Source organism: Notothenia rossii (assembly GCF_949606895.1).
Source record: "Notothenia rossii genome assembly, chromosome: 5".
NCBI lineage: Eukaryota > Metazoa > Chordata > Actinopteri > Perciformes > Nototheniidae > Notothenia > Notothenia rossii.
In genome coordinates, this window is record NC_136903.1 from 45,841,934 (window position 1) to 45,854,933 (window position 13,000).

Sequence of the window (13,000 nt, forward strand, 5' to 3'; positions counted from 1 at the left end):
TAATTCGACAACTTTGATCACTGTCCAATCTTTAATCGCATGTGTAGATGTAAGATTAACAAATGTGTTCCCAAAATCAGTGTCTTTGTACTGTAGCCTTATGTAACCTTCTAATCCACATGAATTCTTGACCTCCTCAATGAGCTCTTCCATTGAGTTGGGAATCCCATTTCGAAGCTCCAGTCTAACGCTGTTGTGGTTGTTCAAGATGATAAGCAATCGAACAGGTCAATATCAGCCATGGCGCTCTAAGAGAAAGAGAGATGTGAAGAGGGAATTAATGAAATGCAGGTGTACACTCAATACATTCTTTCTTTTCAAATTGCATTGTGTTGTACTTTACAAAGTATTACATACAAAGTTCATATATATATATATATATATATATATATATATATATATATATATATATATATATATATATATATTATATATATTAGGGCTGTCAAACGATTACAATTTTTAATCAGATTAATCACAGCTTAAACATTTATTAATCATGATTAATCACCATTGGAACTATGTCCAAAATATGCCATTTCTTTATGTATATTGTTGTGGGAATGGAAAGATAAATGAAAGAAGGCGGATATATACATTTAACACACAGTATGTATGTTTATTATAACATTGCTCTGTGTGTCAAAATGAAAGACAGCCCACACACCTATCAATCATCAAACCGTGGGGTCTTAATTCATTACTTGTTGATTTCTATCAACACGTAATGTTGTATCGATGTATAGAGATGCACTACCGCAAATGTATTCTCTGTCAGGACTTCCTGCAACAACACCACGCCGTTATCTTGATTCTGATTGGCCAGAAGACATTATCAAAGATCTTCTATTGAGAAGACGATCACCACGTGACAAAAGTTTTCAAAACCGTTTCTGGTCTTCGGCATTTCCAGACAAGTGGCTACTGAAATCAATCTTACTAACTGTTGTCTGTGCAATTTACTCGGCAGACTTTATTTTGCTTACTTTAACATCATTTTCCATGGTGGGGCTAAGCCATTTCTTGGTATGGCTGTAGCCTACCCCAGCGCTGCCACTGGTGGGATGTATGGGGCGGGCCATTCTGCACATGCGTTAAATATTTTAACGCAGTTAATTCCAAAAATTAATTACCGCCGTTAACGCGATAATTTTGACAGAATTAATATATATATATATATTAATTAATATATATATATATATTAATTCTGACCTTATACATGCAGTGCTTGAATTGGAATAAAAAAGGTGCCAGTACTCTAAATCAGCAACAAGTATTTGGCACAAAGTCATAGTATATCCTATAATGCTGGTGGGTTTGTCTCTTTACTGTATATTTTAGAAAGGCTCACTGTACTTAAACAAAATGACTCAGGGTGCATCTGAGATTAGAGGGGGTGCAGTGGTAAAGTGCTATTTTTATAAGTGGGGAGTGGACCTTACACCCTCTAGTCTAGGGGGGTCCGGGGGCATGCTCCCCCGGGAACATATTTTTTTAAATATTGAAGTTAGATGCATCAATCTGGTGCACTTGGAGAGCAAAATGAAGAGATATATGGATAACTCTCAACATCCATAATGAAACAACTGTAAACAGATTTACTTTTTCTTTATGGATATAAAAGAAAGTAAAGCTTGACTCCTACTGGCTGGTTAAATGACTCCTCGTCCCTGAGGCCACTACCAGTTTTTTGTGCCATTTTGCTGGATTTATTTGTCAATAGCGTTGCTGCACAAAGTGATAGCCCTTTAGTTTAAATCTACTACCCAAAAAGAAACATATGGAGATGGGTTACTATTTAAAAAAAATTGCAAATCGATTTGGGAACAGTGGGGCCGGGCCTCAAATCCTATAGGGGGGTCCGGGGGCATGCTCCCCCGGTAAGATTTTTTTTAAATGTTGGACTTAAATGCATCAATCTGGTGCATTTTGAGGGGGAAATAAAGAGACTACACCCATATGAAACAAAAATGTATACATTTAAATAATCATAAAATCATAAGTACATGGCCATAACCAATAACATACAATATCCAATATGAAAAAAGATGGAAACTTGTTTATTTATTTGTTTTTGGTTTATTTATAGTTGTGAGTGTGTCTGGGCTCCTGAATCGGCCTCTCCTGTCTCCCTCCTCTCCCCCCTGCTCCTCTTTGAGGCAACAGCAAAGACTAGTTTTAGCTCTCAACAAGTTTATCTTACCTTTTTTCACCTAGTTAACATTTTGTTTGTATTATTCATGCATATTTTACGAATCACTACCCCCTCAAATGGAAATATGTGTTTACATAAATGGTGACCGAACCGTTTGAGACCCACTGAGATAACTTAAACTAAGTTAACTATCTAAAGACTCAGAGAGTAATTTACCTCACCAGAGCTGTAGTTATCAGCCTCTCAGTCTGACAGCAAAGGACTCTCCCTCCACCTTGTTGTTGAAACAGCTCCTTATATCCGTTAGCGCAGCTAGCTAGCACCAGATGCTAACAACAATACACGTAACCGGTGTGCGCGCTTTCTCGCTCGCTCGCGCCACACATACACCAACACACAACCTCCCGAGCTTGAATGACACACAGAGACCAATCGAGGGCATTAGTATGATCTGTATGAAAGTGGCAATGTCGGCAGGCCACGTCATGTAGACAGCCAGTCACCCTCTGTGAGGCAGAGTCAGACCCACATTTGCGCTGCGTTGCGTTTACAATATATACGTATATTGCCGGCGGCTGAGTACCGGCATTTTACTGAGTACCGGCACCTTGCCGGTACTCAGTAAGAAGTGTCGGTACCACATGGGTAAAAATCAGAAGTGCCGGTACTGCGTACCGGTGAGTACCGGCCCAATTCAAGCACTGTATACATGAATGTATATTTTAAGAGTTATTAGCCGCATTCCCCCAACTGTATAGTCAGCCAATAGGTATGGATCAGTCAGTTCATTTGAGTCAAGAAGTTCCACCTTCTTTGTAGGACACAGTTTCAGTTCATAGGCTCTGTAATGTTGCCTATACCATGCACTCAGCTTTCTAACGATGAAAAGCAGCTTATTCTTGATAACAATCATCTGGATTGTTTCCGTGAATTCCACGGTTTCCTATTGCAGCTTGAATGGGATTTGAAGTGCAAAGTTCAGTGGCCAACTCTTTCACAACTGATTTATCAACTTGGCAATTGCGATCTTGTAAGAAGTGGATTATAGTCTTTTGGGTAACTGGCACAGAGGCAGTACCAATTAAATATTACAGCTCTTCGAGAAGCTCATTCACAGCTGCCCTTGATACAAGAAAATCATTTTCTAATTTAAGTAGGACTGAGGCAAGTTTTAATTCAAAATCTGTTGAAACTGTTGATTCTTCATCAGGAAGTTCTTCAGATGGCAAATCATCATTCAACTGATCAGTAGTACCCGTTTCAAACTATTCTAAAACATCATACCCATCAACAATTCAAGGCTTTAAATCATTAAGTGTATGTGGGGTATGCTTCCTCCATTTGTGAGTATTGAAAGCTCCGTAATGATTTGTTTTGTATGAGCAACCAGAAAACATAACATTTACAAATTCATACCCTCATGACATTTGTATTTATTTTTTTAAACTTACCACAAGCAATGCCCATTCACAGGATCATCCACATGGGTAGAACAGTAGGAATAGATGGCTGCTTCCCTGAACTTTAAAAGAGAAAATCTTTCATTAGTCTTTAATTAGCCATCAAAGTGTCTAAGCTACAAGAAGATCATTGACATATTCAAAATATGTCAAACATTAAACTTAAATTCGTTACTCAAAGCCTATACTTTATTTTAGGACAGTGGTCAACATGTTGGTGATGTAAAAATATAAGACACAATGTTGTAAACTAAAGCTACATTTATAATATCTTTATCAATTGAACTCGAAAATTAAAATATAAGTCGCTCGTCAATATGAAAGAAGCCCACTTACTCTGTCCTAAAATTGACGTTTAACACCAGAATTTCTACTCTGGTAATAAATACAAATTCATAGTCTTATCTATTTATTTACAATAGAAAACATGCAGCCCGCCTGTTCATACTGTTTACAGGCCACCAAGCCTCAGTTAAGAAAAGGTAAAGTTGATACTTAATGTTTGTCTGAGTATATCTACCTTTGAATCTGGCCATGACTCATGCTGGTAGGCCGCTAACGCTAGCATGCTTTATTCAGACATTGACTTTAGCCTTTAGTCGAATTGGAGTCATGGGTGGGTAGTGTTTTTACAGTCCACTAGCTCAGTTAAGAACATTTAACGTTACAGTTAATGTTGTGTTGAGAAATATATGCTCTGCTGAGTGTTCTTCACTGGATAATGCGTGGTCTGAATAAAGCATGCTAAATGTTAGCGCATGCTAAACATTAGCGCAAGCTTTTACGGCCTACTCAGTCAGTCATGGCCAGACACACGTAGGCTAACGTTTCCCATAAATAACATTACATTTTCTTAACTGAGCTACCGGACTGTAGTAACGTTAGCCACCCATAACTCCAAGCGGGCTAAAGGCTAAAGTTAATGTCTGAATAAAGCATGCTAGCGTTAGCTTATAAGGGCTATCAACAGCCGGTAAGAGTCAAAGCCAGAGTCAACGGAAGATATACTCAGACAAGCGTTAAAGTTTCGGTATGTGAAATTATATTGTATATATATATTAACTAGGGCCGGGACTTTAACGCGTTAATTAAGATTAATTAATTACACAAACATTAACACGTTAAAAAAATTAAAGCATTTTAATCGCTCTTATTTTTGCCCTACGGAACGTTTCTCACTGGATGAGTTTCAGGCGTACCGATTATACTGGAGCACCAACTAACGTTCATGACTTCAGACAACAACAAACTACAGTGAACAATAGCCGGATCGCCGGAGCTGTTAGATTAACATTAACATGCTTATTGTAGTTGTAATTGCACTGCCTTGCGGCCTGTAGCACCGTCCTTGATGGAGCAGATGTGTGGACTGGACCTGCATCTTACAGGAAAGGAGTGAGCAGAGAGTAGAGTAGTTGTCGATTCTAGTTCTGTTTTCTGTGAATATCTGCCTCATCCTCTCAGACTTTGAGTTGCGCGCTACTAAAGAGACGTGTTACCATGGAAACTAAACAATGGTGTAGCTGTATTAAAGTCAGAGTGGAAACAGTCGTGTGTAAATCTGATTTTGTCAGAAATCAGGAGAAATATGACCCCGGGAGGAAACCGGGAGAGGGCAAGGAAATCGGGAGTCTCCCGCGAAAATCGGGAGAGTTGACAAGTATGACCCACACCCAACCCACACTCAACCAGATGACTGGTTTCAGTGTCAGGATAACTAAGTCCACGTCTGAAAAAATAACCAGCTCACTGGATTGCACTCGACTGTAGACCACTTGGAGTGGTAGAAGATAAGGGGCTGCAAAAGGTACTACAGATTGCATCGTCTGACACAACATATGAGCTGCCATGCAGAAAGACAGTGACAAAAAGAATCCAGCAGCTTTATGACAATGAAAAGGAAGATAAAGAGAATTTATTGGAGAAAGCCGAATGTGTTGCCCTGACTGGGGATCATTGGACCTCGGTAAACAATTCAAATGACCTCTGTGTGACGGCACACTTTATTGACATCTTCTCACTGTTCTCAGGTCAAATATTTATATGTGATTAAAAATGTGATTAATTTCGATTAATTAATTACAAAACCTCTAATTAATTAGATAATTTTTTTTAATCGAGTCCCGGCCCTAATATTAACATGAGTTTATCCTTACCAGTATCACATGTGCTCGTTTTCCAAGTGTCAAAGGCTGGATAGAAGCGGATTAAGTCTGCTGGTTACGACGGTTACCTCTGTCACTAACCGATCTGCCCACATGATCTGCCCGATCTGTACTGCGCATGTGTGAGATGGACAACTACATACGGCAACCCAAATGGGACATTTGACACAGTAGCCTTTGGCAAAGCAGAAAAAGAACACCCGACAATATTAATCTGAACGAGAGAGGTTAGTTAGTGTTGGAGATTTGAGGACGTTTAAAACCAACCTCGTCTCCGCGTGTCGTTTGGTAAGCTGGGTAAATTCGTAAAAAGGAAGGGATTAAGAAACACCAGAATGCAAGTTAAACAATAATGTTGTTTTAATGATACAAAGTAACAATACAAATACAAAGGAAGTACTTCCAACTCTTTCTCCTGTCTTACTCTCTGGTCAGCCTGAAGAAAAAGAGAACGAACCAAAGGAAAACACAGGCTTTCATACTAAAAACACAGGAGGAGGTGTGTGGGTGCTTTCCCCCAGAGGTCATCTTATTGGGAGAGACCAACACATGGCCTGTCGTACCCAATCAGCGCGACACAGCAGAAGAAACCCGGAAACATAAAGTCTCTTTCAGTTTGACGAAAACCAGACACCTTTTGGTGTCTGGAATGAACCTGCTCTAAACAACAAGTTTCCTTATCTTATTTCACATCTTGCAGCCAGCACACACATATCCCCTTTATGGCTCTTTGTCCCTGTGTCCATCTCCCCCCCCCTCAGGTTACCACACACAAGTTAAAAGTATGTTTTAAGATATAGTTGTTATAGTTGGCTAAATATACGTAATACATGTAAATCACTTTCATATAAATAATAACGAAGAACACATTACCTATGCTCTTAAGCAGTATTAGAGATGCTTTTCAAATAGTCAAACTTCACACAGGCCCAATTTAGAGAACACACTCATTTGTCCTGCAGCCTTTCCAGCCATTTGAGCTATTGTTCACATCTTTACTTCAAATAAAAGGTTTCACATTGCATATTTCCAGCTTCCTTTACACATACTGTTATTATGAATACAAAGTAATTAACCACACACATCTATTGAAAACAAGTAGATTTCCCTGATAATTGACATGCTGAAAAATCTTAAGAAGAATGTCCCCTCCCCCAGCTCTCTCGTCCCTGTCATAAAAGCTGCTTCTATTTCATATAGAGTAATAAAACATGTTTAAGCTAATTTCTCCACAATGTTTGTAGCCATTTAGTACTCACACATGAAAGAATAAAAACAGAGGTGTAGTCGAATAGTAATCACGCAGCACATATATTTACTGCAATGAAAAAACACACACATTTGCCCTAAGCATGTGTAACGCACCCTCTTCTTTTATGAGGGAAACATTCCAGAGTCTTGGAGCTATCCCCAAATAAGGATGTCCCCTGCTCACATCCCTCTCTAAACACAAAGACTTCACCTCAATATATTGGGGAGGAAAAATATACTTTGTCCCTTCAAATTTAACACACATGAATATATATAAGGTGACATTAAAATGGATATACCAGATTGAACTTTCCTGCCATAACACGTTACTTTAATACTTCAAATAATTCAAATAATACTTAAATTCCCCCTTTTGGTCTCGCCCCAAGAGACCAACTCACATAAGACATTTGAAACACAACTACTTTCATTCTTTGCAACTGTGTCTGTCCCCCTTCATTAAACCTTTGGGAACAGAACACAACTTTTCATGTCAGTGAAGGAACTATCAGAGTGGTTGCCTGAGTGCCAGAAAGCAGCATCCTTGCGTGTTGTTGAATCCTCAGTGCCCCCCTCCCCCTCAAAGGAATACGCCAACAAGGGCAGCTGATAGGGAGGGGGAGATGCGGCCTTTCCTTCAAAGGTGGAACTGATTAATCTGATCAGAGAGAAGTAGACTCCTCTGCTTTCTCGTGATGTCCCCCAGACTGCTGACGGCGACTTCTGGGCCGTCTGCTGTAGGGATGTCCGCGACGTCCTTCTCCTCCAGTCCGCTGATGACAGCTTCCGAGTCGTCTGCTGTAGGGATGTCCTCGTTGACGATAGCCAGGTCCGTCCTGATGTTTCTGGGTCCTTCCAGGTGATTTCCTCGCCGCACACTGGCTCCAGTAGTACCAGATGTCCCCCTTTGCTCCTCGGCGGACGGCATGAGATGTCCTCTGGGTCACTCAGTAGAGGCCGGAGAACCTGGGGTTGAGCCACGTAGGCCTGATGACCTTCAGCCAGACGAACTCCGCTGTGTCGGCCTCCTGCTCCTCGGGTCCCCCTTTTGGTATCAGGAACCTGTGTGGAGAAATCTGATACCCACCCCTCAAGTCTACGCTCAGGGCTTCTGGGCCCTCAGGTGTTTGACCCACCACTGGTAGGCTGCTTGGAGCCTGTTGGTGGGGTGTCTTAAAACAACAGCTGTCTGTGAACAGGTTTTCTAAATTAGTTGCAGACCTCCTACCTGCCAGTGCCGCTTCAGAATCTTAATACTTGTTGAAATATTACAAAATTGTTTCATTATCACAGGTCAACTTCTCTGGTATTCCCTTCTGGAATGACACCTCTCGCAGTAGCCCCTTGGCCACTGATTCTGCATCTGTGTTATCTGTTATAACTCAATCAATATTAGAAACATGTCAACATTCATCAAACAGTATCTTATCCCCAGATATGGAGCAGGTCAAATCTAAAACTGTCAATCAATGGTCAGATTGAACTTCCGAGTTGGGGCGGCAGGTTTCTTTCAGTCCCTAAATGAAAGAATCCCACACTCCCCCTTTTTATACATGTACACATGTGTAACAAAATCCTGTATGGGAAGAAAACCTTCAGGTAACCAGTGGTTATAAGAAAATACCAAACATCATTCACAAAAGTACATCCATTATTATTCCCAGTAAACACTCCAGGGAAAATAAGTGTTTATTTCCAGCTGGCAGTCCTAAAAGAAACAGAATCTTTAGATTTTAGTTTGAGTTTTACATTTGCAAACCGCCAACTCCTGTGGGAATTAGAAACGGGTCACATGTGCGTTTTTCCAAATGTGTGGAATTGTAGGAAACCTGTGTTTCCCATGGAGCTCCAAAATAATGTGTTAGTCTGAAAAAAAAACTTGGTTAGTCATTGTTTTAGAATCATGCAGCTGCACTGATCACATGCAGACATACAGTCACACTCACACTGTCAGGTTGTAAAGTCAAGTTCGGTCAGCCCCAGAGTCAGTCATTGATAGTGCTTTTCTCAAGTCACACTGTCAGTCAGGGTCAAAGGTCATTTGGTCTCAGTTTCATTGTCCATGTGTCCTGCTCTGCAGAGACTTTGATATTTCAGCATAGGCCAGTATCCTCTGTCTACAAAAATCAGTCATATATGGAGCGCCATCATTTATCAATTCACGATTACCACCTTAAGTCAGATATCTCTAACTTGTCATCGGGACGGCTGCTTCCCACATTTCCTGCAACTTGGTACAAAACTCACTTCATAATAGTACTACTACTACTGCAATTTATTTACACCTAAGTAGTATTAAAATGTCTAATAAAGCTAATTCAGAAACTTGTGTACATAACTATTATCTTAAGTCAAAACATTACTAGGATCTGTGTAGTTCTGCATTTCATAGCTCATTATACTCATTTATCTTCAATTCTGGTCTACTTACAAACAATGTTAAACTCTTTAGCAGTGTGTGGAACCTTGGGTGTCCGAACATGCAACCATCACCCTTTACTCTATCAATGATTAAAAACAGTTTCCATCCTAAAGCCCTCCTATGGTAATAACTATGCCACAATGGTGAAATCAATATTGTAACAAATGAGATCACTACTTTATTCACACATGAATAAAAGTCTCTTGAAGAATAATTTATTAATATGATGGAAAGATTGAAGAATATGGTTCTACACTGTGCTACTCCAAAACAACCCCTGCTTAAAGTGTAGTGCATATTTCCCTCATGTCTCCCCCTTTAACCCTCAGTGTGTTTTTAGGAAGATTTTTTCATTTTACTTTAATAGTTTCCTCTTTACTGCTATATTGAATTTACCAATAGATTAATTCATGGTTAATACCTCTTTTTATCTTTACTTATTTATCAAGTCAATTCAAGTGCTTTAAATGTGGTGTCTTCTATGTGCGTTTTGTGAATAAGTGTGTGTGTAAACTCACTCATTCCCGTTTTCCTTTTCTCCTCCCCTGGTTGTCTTAAGCCGTGACCCCGACCTCCTCACTTCAAATCGACTATGCCAACTCCTCTGATTCTGTCTTCTCTTCAGTCTATCAGCTCTTGAATCCATCCGCTGTAACTCTTTTAGGCAGCCTTTGGCCCAGTCACATCTGCAGCCCACAACATGCCACTGTTCTTTGCATTGCTTTGCATTTCATCTCCTCCTTTACAGTCTCTCTGCTGCTTTATGGAGGGCGGATTCTGCTCTCATGTCCCCCACTCTGCTCCTGTGCCAAATCTCGTGGCTCAGCTTCATGCCCTGTCTGAGGGACTGATGAGAGTAGTATGTCGGCAAGCGGTTTGGTTCTGGATGCCTCAGGTAGAGACGGTTCAGCTCTGGTTCTCTGTCTGTTTGATGGAGAAGGAGGAGTCTCCTGTTGGGTTAGGTCTTTTGTCTGCTTGGAGGGACGGGGTCGTAGCCTTTCTAACTCAGAGGGGGAGTCCAGGTCCAGGGACGCATTATCCATAAGAAATCTAGCACACTGAGATTAAATAAATCCAACCCTTTCCACTCTGTCTCTTTATAATCATACTATCTGTCTTAGTTGCTAAATGCCTTCTAAACAACACCATTAATGTCTACTAATGATATTACAAAAACTCCCTCTATACATTGTTTCATCCATTGTTACATATCTACCCAACCTGACTCTTTCAGGAAACCATTTTCTTCTATAAATTGAAATACCTGTTTCAAGCATCACATATTTCACACACTACGAAATAACATCTCCATACTTTCTCCAATATTTTAAATCCCACTGTTACTTAGAACAATAGTAAACCTGCAGAGCACACTGATCAGATCACAGTTATATAATTTGACTCAAGTGTAGGCCTATGTCTACTTTCCATTATACTTATTACTTTTGGTGAATATTTATTTATATTGTCTAAATTCCTTGTCTATGATGTGCAAACAGTTAGAGTATACAAATGTGTTTTTCTCAATGTATTTACACTCCATGGATTCTTGAGTTTACTCATCTCCTGGTGTTGTCGATCCTAAAAATGTTAGCAAACACAAAACTCCCACTACAACATTTATAGATAAATTGATCTAGCAAAATGAACTCTTTTCTAATTCAAAATGTGACAAAAGAACAATGATTTGTCTTTCACAAGATGGTGGTCTAACAGAATGACTCTTGACCTCATGGGGTCAAATAGATGTAGCCATGAGGCGGCTGACTTTAAAATTAACTGGGACAAAGAAACCACATGCATGTGGGTACATTATAGTTAAGACAAATACCATGAAATTCACAGCGCAATGCAACGGTATCAATCAGTTCTCAAAGACTATGTTTAAATAGCAGCAAATCATTGTTTCTTATTTATTTCAATATATCTACCACTTCAAATCACACCTTGATCTGTTAATTTTCTATGTATTTCACTCCAACTTCAGATCACTAGTGAAAAAAGCAAGCAGACACACTCCGGGCTGCTGCTGCTCCCGAGAGGAAAAAGGGGGGGGGGGCTCTCACAGACAAATACTGACACCCCCCTCTCTCCCCCGCTGCAGCTCTCAGCCTTTTTAGGAGAAGGGGGGCTTCTTTCAACAATTAAAACTTCTGCTATCATTTTATTCAATTTTTCTGCCTGAACCCACTATTCTCGTAAGCTCTTAACTCACGCTCCTCTCGTTCAAATTCTCCCGTCATTATGACTTCGTATCTATTTATCTGACTTTCTCTCTTTGTTACCATTAAATATTCACAGAAAAAATTCCCCGTACAGTCTATTCAGCTTTTATTGTCCGATGTTTATTCCAACAAGTTTAGCAAGCCTCTCAGCGCCCTTCAACACCGTCTTTCAACGATGTGACGCTGACATGGAGTCGTAACCCTGAAATTCAGTCTTGGCTTCCTTTACAGACTTAAATGTTGTTTTTCAACTTCATCCCGTAAAAGGTTGGTCTCTGGCTTATTCCTGTCCCAGCTGGACTACGGTGACACCATTTATAGATTTGCCTGTCCCACTGTCTTGGCCAAACTTGACCCACTCTACCATGCTGCACTGCGTTATATATCAAATGCACCCTATAGGACTCATCATTGCACACTGTATAGCCTAACTGGATGGTCCTCACTCACTATGCGTAGGATGCAGCATTGGTTTTTATTAATGTATAAAGCCATTTTAGGAAATCTTCCACTCTACATATGTGCCAGATTTGCTCCAGTTTGTGACTTTTACAACCTCAGATCCAGTGCCTTGATACGGTTCCAGGTTCCTGCTGTGCGGACTGAGGCTGGAAAAAGGAGTCTCTTTTATTATGGTCCTTGGTCTTGGAATGACCTTCAATCACGCCTCAAACTGACGGCACTTGTTTCTATAGCCTGTTTTAAATTGAAGTTGTCAGAAGTCCTTACCACCAGCTGCTCTTGCAGTAATAAGTAGTGCCTTTCTTACTGTCCTAATGTGCACAATGTAGTAACTGCTTTTTTTCGTCTTTTGTTTTCTTAGTTATGTTCTCTGTATTTTATATGTTTGTGTTATGTGTTATGTGTAACGTTGCTGCCTTCTTGGCCAGGTCAGCATTGTAAATGAGATTTTATCTCAATGCTTTTTATTTGGTTAAATAAAGGTTAAATAAATAAAATAAAATAAATAACCCAGGCTTACAGAACTCTTTATCGTGACGTTTGGCTTTATAGATTCAACCCCAACAGAACAAAGGATTAATGAGGTACGGTCACTTCAAAATTGCTTTTTGAAGGTTGCGTTACTCTCCTTTGGATTTACTTATAACTCAACTTTGATTCCTATGAACCTAAGAATTGTTATTCTGATTTGTTCCGGATGGCGTCTGAAAACAGCCACTGAACATCCCCCAACGAGTCTTTAGCCGTCTACTTTTGCAAAAAGTACGGGGCCTTTCACCTTCGTCTTACACACCTCGTTGATTCACTTTTATTTTATATAACTTTCCTACCTATCTAAAACATGTATTTGTACTGTTACT

The 13,000-nt window shown here is 39.9% G+C and overlaps 1 long non-coding RNA gene across 1 annotated transcript; it reads right to left on the reverse strand.

Moving 5' to 3' along the window:
• Positions 1 to 228: 228 nt before the first annotated feature.
• LOC307040798 lies at positions 229 to 5,884 on the reverse strand. The gene is made up of 3 exons (XR_013808616.1): positions 5,772 to 5,884; positions 3,607 to 3,672; positions 229 to 248 (listed from the first exon to the last, which is right to left on the reverse strand). It is a non-coding gene; the product is annotated as an uncharacterized lncRNA (long non-coding RNA).
• Between the last annotated feature and the right edge of the window lie 7,116 nt (positions 5,885 to 13,000).